Source organism: Dipodomys spectabilis, unplaced genomic scaffold, assembly GCF_019054845.1.
Source record: "Dipodomys spectabilis isolate Male_0828 unplaced genomic scaffold, ASM1905484v1 ptg000324l, whole genome shotgun sequence".
In the NCBI taxonomy this organism is placed as follows: Eukaryota; Metazoa; Chordata; class Mammalia; order Rodentia; family Heteromyidae; genus Dipodomys; species Dipodomys spectabilis.
In genome coordinates this window covers 699,589-708,149 of record NW_024871001.1, presented here as the reverse complement: position 1 = coordinate 708,149, position 8,561 = coordinate 699,589, and positions in this window count along the sequence as shown.

Genomic DNA, 8,561 nt, shown 5'->3' with positions numbered 1-8,561 from the left:
GTGTGTGCTGGGATAACAGAACTACCCATCCTGGATAGTGCCGTCCTAATTGGATTTAACACATGGGGTGAAGACCATGGCCTGGGAGGAGGAAGGGATAGCTGAGGATTTAGAGGACTCTGTTGTAGCCCAGCAGCAGATGCCTCCATGGTATTGTTCAGAATCAGAGGAGATGAAGAGGAAGAGCTGAGGGAAGTGACCTCTGCCTCAGCCTGAGGGACCTGCTCACCCACCAGGCCTGCTGACTCTCTTTGGGCCTGAGGGTCTCTTTCATGCTCACAGGGCTGACTCCTCTGATTCTCAACACTATCCTTCAGGACAACCAACACCCTAAGCAGGTACTCAATGAAGGGAACACACAGGATTGAAGGATGGAGGGAACAGTTGAGTGGCTTCAAGTGTCAATGCCCTCTGAACAGCTCTCGAATGCCTGTTACACATCTTCCCTTTAGTGCTTTAGAGCCACGTAGCCTCCAGTCTCCCTGTTGAACCTGTTGTCTGAAAACCTGAGGAAGTGCAAAGTTCAACAGGGTACAGGGTGCTAACCAAACCTGAGGCTTTGGGGCTGCTTGTAAGGTATGGTATGAGAGACTAGGCCATGTGAGCTTCCTTGTGTTCTGTATCCATTCAGTGTGTGCATCTGACTTATACTTCTGACTCTCCCTGGGAATTGTGTCCTTCATGGCATGAGGATACTGTCTCAGACAAAGACCTTTACTTCTTGACCCCTGCACCATGTACAATGGGTACTGAAGCCTCTCTCCCTTATGCTTGCAAGGACAACCCTGGGCCTTAGGCCTGACACGAATCACCCACTCCATTGAGCAGTGGTCCTCAACGTTATGAAGTCATAAGACTCCTCTCTACTCTGTAAGTTCCCCTGGACAGGCCTGGACCACAGCCCTCTGCTGGTCCTAGACAAACAGTCTTCCAGAAGAACCCTGTAATGGAACCATAAGCAGTGAGGCACCTAACATCTGACTATACCTGATCAGCAGTAACAGCAAATGACCAGATTCCGTGTGGGCCATGTGGATGAGAGGTCTGACTCAGTCCTCACTTTGTTAAATGCTAGGTCAGGAATTCTGCTTTTTGGGACCCAATGTTTTATTTCTCTGAGACCCTAGCAATGAGAGTGGCTAATTCTTCCATGATCTCTAGGATTGCTCATACAGTAAGGAGAGGTAGGTTAAGATTAGTGTCCCATGTCTTTGATTGAAAGTGTTTACTATGTTCTTACCTTGACTCTTGATAGGTCCTGAGCACTTGTTCCTACTGAGTAGATCTGATAATTCCTGTCATTGTCAGTCCTCAGCTTCCTGACAACTGAGACACAGAAGTGAGGATGCAGCTCATGTGGACACCTCCGCAGGGATTTCTCCAGGCTGACAGAAGCAGTAGGGTTCAGGAGCCCTCTTTTCTGTGAAATGTCCTGCAGGCATTTTATCTCCAGCTCCCTAGGACTGGACTTTTTCCCTCAGTTGAACTGAAGATCCATTCTGTAGACCAAGACCAGCATCTCCTGACCACTCTCCCAGCACTGAGTAGGAAGCCAGATGTAATATCTCTTCCCACAGTGCCACCTGGAATGACATCTTGCCTTGGGCCTTCCTTAGTTCTGCCTAAGAGCTCTGCTTAGCAAAGGATGCGCTCTTTAGACCAAATCTCCCTCCTCCATGTCATTTACTGCAGAAACAGAAGTTAAATTGAAGCATAAACTATGTACTGGATCTCCCAGGGCTGATGGGAGTGTCCTGATTGCCCTATGATCCAAAGTGCAATATCATTTTGTTTTCTACCCCCCAATCTCCTCCTCCTGTCTAGGCAGGAGCTATATACCTCCAATGAGATGAGTCCTCCTCCCTCACATTACAGAGTTAGATGAAGGACTCAATCTGAAATTAACATCAAGCTTAGACTCCATCTATACTGGAACCTGGGCCTTTTAGTCTTGCCTGGTATCTTACTTTGATTTTCCACAGAACCTGGCTTCCTCCTTCTGCTCAAGCAGTCTTTTTTTGTGCCAAATTCATAAACTTTCTTAGACTCAGATGCAGAAGTCAGGAATCAGCTGTCTGATCAACTTTCATTCTCCCAGGGCTCACAGTGTAATGGGGGCCTCATTATGAACCAGTTATCCTGAGTCCCCTCCTCGATTCCATCAGTACCTTGTGCTAAGTTTAGAACTTGCTCCATTAGTTCCATCCCAATCCTTCTAAAACACAGAAAGTTAATTGCTGCAAAACAACCCTAATAAGTAAGCAATGGGACCACCCTGGACTGGAAGCAGAGACAGGCTTTGTTCAGATCACTCCTTATGATCGAGTCTAAGATCCTCTCCATAACAGTCTGGGCCATGTTCTCTGACTAAGGCCTTCTTGTCTCTTCTCACCCTGGGGAGCATGGCTAAGAACAAGGCGAATCTGGATTTTTTGTGGATCCTCTATAGAGCTTCCTCTGCTCACTCTCTGATCACACACAGAACATAGAGTCAAAGCTCATATCCACACACACCAGACCATGGCTATTATTACAGTCAAGACACATTCAGGGTAAAGTTAGAGTTAGGTGGGTAGGTTAAGGTTAGGTTAATTTGGAAAGGTGTAGAAGTGCTGGCCATACTTGAAGTCTCTAATGGTTCAGGGCTGACAAGAATGGTGCAGGTAGATTATTTCATGACCCTACATCTGGATCAGCCTAGGTATCTCAAAAATAAAAGCTGAGTGCAATAGTATGTCCTGGCATTCAAGATTATATGCCAATCATAATTAAAAGAGTTGAGATCCAGGACTTCCCAGGCAAAACTGAGCTACATTAGTTTTGAAAACTCACCAAAGCAAAAGTGGCAAAAGTGGCTATAGTGGTAGAGTGGCAGCCCAGCAACCACAAGCCCTTTTGTTCAAACATCACAGACGACCAAAACAAAAAATGAAAGTAGAAGAGAGGGAGAGGAGGAATGTTGCTCACAGGCCTAGATGCAGCTAGATGCAGCTAGATGCCTGGATGAGCTTGGATTCAAGAATGACAGCCTAGTTCAGCTGGAGTATATCTGAAATAAGTGTCTGGAATGGCAGGTCCTGCCCCAACCAGCAGGTGCTCACCTCCATGGCTCACAGAGCTAGAGCCTTTCTAATTCTCAGACCTGCAAATCTCAGAACAAAGATCTCACTGCCATCGTTTCCTGGGACATAAAAGGGTGTTCTCCTGACTAGATATCCACATGTGAGAGATGACACAAACAGTGTAACTGGATTACTGAGGGTTCCTCTCACAGAGGTAGGGAAACTTTGCCTCTGCAAAGGGCCCTAGGACATTTATAACATCATTCATGACCCAGACAAAATGATCAATAATGGTACATGTGCTACAAAATCATAAGTGTCTGTCACCTCATGTACCAAATGATTTCAGGGGCCTTGTGTGACCAGCCTGTCAGACATTCCCCACCCCTCATATGAGAAGATAAGATTCTTGTCACCACCCTAAGATCTCATCTCAACCACTAAGAGTGCCTGGAAATAATCCTTCCAAGTAGCACACAACAAAGATCTGGCATCTAGGTCCCCTAAGCAAGTGGGAAATGTAGGATAGTGTTGACATTCCTCTGAGTAGCAGCCTGCCTGGGAAAGCTGAAAAGAAGGCTGCTTTAGGATTATTAAGAGATGTTCCACTTGAGGGCAGTGTTTGCTCTGTCTACACTCTGCTCAAACCTGGACCCTTCAGAAAGCCCAGCAGTCCGCATTCCTAGGAGCCTTTGAATGGGAAGGAAGGGGTGAGGAATGTGCTGGCCTCACTTGACCAACCTCAGAGAGGTGACAGCGGTGATTCAGCTGGATTATTTTGGAACTCTCCGTTCAGGGACAGGAATTCTTCTGCTCACCCCTTGATGTTACCTGTTCTTTCCCATGACCCAGGCCCCTGCCACCCAAGTAGTTCACGGAAAATTATAACTCTTCCAGCCTCCCCTAATTATCATGGTGTGAGGGCAGGAAAGGGACTCTAGCCTGAAGACATATTCTCCTAGACACAGAGGTGACAGCAGGGGTGCACTTAGATTATTGTGAGTTACTTATCTTTTGAGAATTGAGTTCTTCCCCTTCTCAAGCTAGTTCTCATTACCTTCCTTCTAGAGGCAGGACAAGCCCCCCTCTAAGGACCTCAGACCAAGGACAGTGGCAGAATCACAAGTTGGGAAGTGACAGGTACATTTACCTGGGGAGATTCCTCAGCATGCAAGACTACAGATAGTTTGCAGCTGGATTATTTAGGTCCCGTCTCTCCACTAGACACAAGAATTCCTTTGGATCACCCTCTGTTTTCAAACTGGCTTCATCTCAGAGCCCAGGTCCTCAAACTTGTTGAGACTTTAGGACAAACATGGGACTCCTAGGGTCTCCTATTTATAATGAGGAATGGACAAATGGGAAGGACATTAACCTGAGATACACCTCCAGGAAAGTAGTTGAAAGTAGAGGTGTAGCTGGTTCATTTGGGGGAATTTCTTCCTCTCTCCACTCTAAAAAACTCACTTCTACCAATCATAGTTTAGTCCTCTCCAGTTCTCTTGGCATGAAGGATACTCTATCCACTCTCAAGACCCACAGGAAACCTGGAGTCCTCACCTGGAGATCTTGTCCACCTTTCCTGAAGAGATTGAAGGCCAAGACTGTGTCCTACAGAGTCCCATCAGATAGAATTGTGGATAGGAAATCCAGGCACAGTGACTCATGCCTATCAATCTAGCTAATCAAAAGCCTGGCATCTGTAAAATACCATTTCAAAGCCAGAACCAGGTCAACGAATAAAATCTGTATCATGCATGCTGGCCACGTGCTAGGTATAAACAGGAGGATGGATTTCCAGAGACCCACCAAAGCAAAAAGGTAGAAACTATTCACAAAATAACAAATCACAAAAGGGCTCCATAGGTTGGCTCAAGTGGTAGAGAGCCTTCCTATCAAGCCCAAGGTCATGAATTCAAATGGATTCATCTAAATATAAAATATGTCAAAAGTGGGAGTGGTGATGCATGTTAGCTATAGGAAGAAAACAGAAATCATCCCTTATCAGGTCATGCTTTGGGGAACACCTATGAATTAGATATCCTCCCAGTATTACCTATGGTAACTCCTCCTTGTAATAGTCTGTGGTCAGTCTAAGTTTCAAACTTCTTCCCAGGAGGCAGAACAGCTTCAATCTGATTCTAACCATACAGTAGCACATGGGAGGTAGAAACCATTGTGTTTTTTTTCTAGACCATTTTGTGGATTAAAACAATCCGTGCACTTAGAGCTGCATCCATATGAACTGCATCTCTTATATGTACTTAACATTATGGGATGGAACCATCTTCAAGTGCAGCTAACTTCTAGGATTTTTCTTTTAACAAAATTCTGCCATCATGATCCTTCATTTCCCCCAAATCAACCCACCACTGCTATGCTTCTGGACCCTTCCCACATTCCCTGAGCCCTATGAAACTGGAAATCCAGAGCATTCTGGGTACTCTTGAGCTGCCTCAAGTAAGCCAGATTTTCCCTTAATTGTGTATTTCTTTTTTTTTTCGGTCGGGGGCTGAATTCTGGGCCTCAGGGCTGTCCCTCAGCTCTTTAGCTCAAGGCTAGAGTCCTACCACTTGAGCCACAGTGCCACTCCAGCTTTTTTTCTGTTTATGTGGTGCTGAGGAATCAAATCTAGGTCCTCATGCATACAAGACAAGCACTCTTCCTAGCCTCTTGTGTATTTTCTCTTTGTCCATTAAACTCCTTGCGTTGCTACTTAACTTTGTGTGTTTCTGTACTCAGTTTCTTGTTCTGGATGCCAAGAACTTGGGAGCTTCACCTCAGAGAGTAAATGCTGGTAACATATTGATGAACCAGACACAAGGAGAGATTTACCTACTATGTCTGCATACAGTCCTGTTTGGACCAATGAGGACTTCTTCACTGACCTTTTCATCTCTCTTCACCCTGATTCCTCACTGTCCTAATCTCAATCACTGCCCTTTCTTTATATGTGTGTGTGTGTGTGTGTGTGTGTGTGTGTGTGTGAGCGTGTGTGTGCGCACACGAGCACACATGTGCATGCACCCAGAGCTTGAACTCAAGGCTTTTCTACTTTGCCTAGGATTCAAATACTTTGAGCAACAACTGTACTGCTTTCTTGGTATTTAATTGGAGTTAACAGTCTCAAAGGGTTTCTAGCTTGAGTTGGCTTTGAACTGTAATCATCAAATATCATCCTCCTGAAAAGGTAGTATTTCAAGTGTGAGTTCTGGGGATCTGGCCAATCACTGTCCTTTCTGTTAGTCCATTCACCCCTCAGAAATCTATCAACTCTTAGTCACCTCAAATAATTAGATTTGACTTCTTCATGTCCTCTTGCATAGTAAACTGGTCTAGCTTTACTCTCATACCTTGAGCTTTTTTTTCTTTTTCAGCTTCTCTTGGCAAAGAACTAAAGAAAGAAGACTGACTCTACAGTCCACTGCTATGTTTGTCACTGAGGCAGGGCTCACATATGGTGGGATTCTGAGTAATGCACAGGGTTTGCCCAAGTCTGGCCTTCTGATAATAATTCTGTAATCATCTTCATGGAAAACAATTGTGCTAGGAAAGAGGTTGTCTTGCCCTTACTCAGTGTGATGGGTGTGTGTGCTACCTCTGGGAATTGCAAGAAGGTATTCATGGAAGATTTTGTTCAAGAGCAATATCTGGAATACTGGTAATTGCCCAATAGTGACCCTGCTTGCTAGGAGGTCCTGTAGAACCCCACAGGCCATGCTCAAACCAGCAAGATGAAAGTCCTGGAACACTGGGCCCAGTTCTGTAAGGTGATCCCAAGTCCTTTCCATCCCTTTAGGAAGATGTTTTGAGAAATGAGAAGAGACCACTCATGCATGAAGTGAGGGAACATTCACTGAAGACAGTCTGGTGAGTTTCCACTGAAAGGGAAATTTCCAGGGTCACATGCAGTAGCTCCTGTTACATCATAGGAAATGAATCAACTCCTTACTTTGTGTTCAAAGACAGAAGGCAGCATTCTGAGTAGCAGAGCAGGAGGGTAGATTGAGTGGAACATCTTACATAGCAGTTTGGTCTTCCTGTTCTATTTGGGTAACTTTGAAGTTGACCTTCATATCCTTTTGAGTTTTTCAGAGTTCCCTTTAAGTCAAGTCTTATTTTACTTCAGATAGGAAAATAGGTTAGGAGTGAGTATTGCTAATTTTCCACAAATTGGGAAATCATTTTACCTTTTGGCCAGGGACTGGATAACATGGCAATAGAGGAAGTGTGTTCTTGGAACTGAGAAAGAAATTAGCAAATAGATTGGGATAGAGAAATTGAAAAGAAATTCGTGTGTGTGTTTGTGTGTGTGTGTGTGTGTGTGTGTGTGTGTGTGTGTGTGTGTGTGTTTGTGTTCTGGTCTGCTTTGCTCAACACTAGAACTTTAGCACATGAGCCACAGCTCCACTTCTCACATTGTAATGGTTAAGTCTCATAGACTTTCCTTCCATGACTGCCATCAAATTAGACTCCTCAGTTCTCAGCCTATGGAAGGGCTAAGAATACTTGTGTGAGCCACCAGCACTGGGAAAAGCTAATTTTTGCATTACTTTATTCTTTACTCTCCTCTGTACATTAACAATTGCACAATTAGTGCCAATTAGGATGCAGCCAAAGTGGGACTCTATTACACTGTTAGGGGGAAGTTAAGCTTGTTCAACTACTCTGGAAAGCAGTATGGAGGATCCTAAAAAGTAAACATAGATGTACCCACTGATTCAGCAATTGCACTCCTGGTATTTAACCAGAAGAACACAAACAGTAAAGCCACCATCGCAACCACATTCACAGCAACAGGATTCACCATAGACAAGATACTGGATCAACCCAGATACCCCTCAATGGATGAATGGATCAAGAAAATGTGGTGTATATATACATAAGGGAATTTTACTAATCCATTAGAAACAATGATATTCTACTCATGCTTCCTTAGGTGAGCAACCCCACTTCTCCTACAGTACTCCCTATATTATAAAGAACCCTCAAGTTCTCACTCCTGAACTGAGACCCTAGGATTGGAGGGACCCAGGTACTGTGGGTATATGAGTGAGAGTAGAGGGTAAGAAGAGGAACCTCAACTCTGCTGAAATACATGATTTACCTGTTTTTCGCTTTGATCCCAGGGTCGTCTGATTAAATGAAATGTCTAACTAGCCATCACCCTCTCCTGTTGCAGGAGACTGGAAAGTCTGAGGATCTTCATGTAGAGAGAATGGGCAACACAAGGGAATAGTTGGAAATTCATGTAGAGAGGTATCATCTCTTCTACAATATAGATACCAACAATAATCTAGCATCATCTTTTTTAGTCTAGCACAAATCAGTTTCTAGTCATGAGAGGGCCCATTTTGCACCTAAAAACCTTGAGTCAGAAATATCTCTCCACGGCAGATCTGAAAGGTGAAAAGATAAGAACTCTTGGAATGGTGGATGTGAGACCTTGAGGATGTATGTACAAGGACTCTACAAATGGAAGGATAGCTAATATTTCAG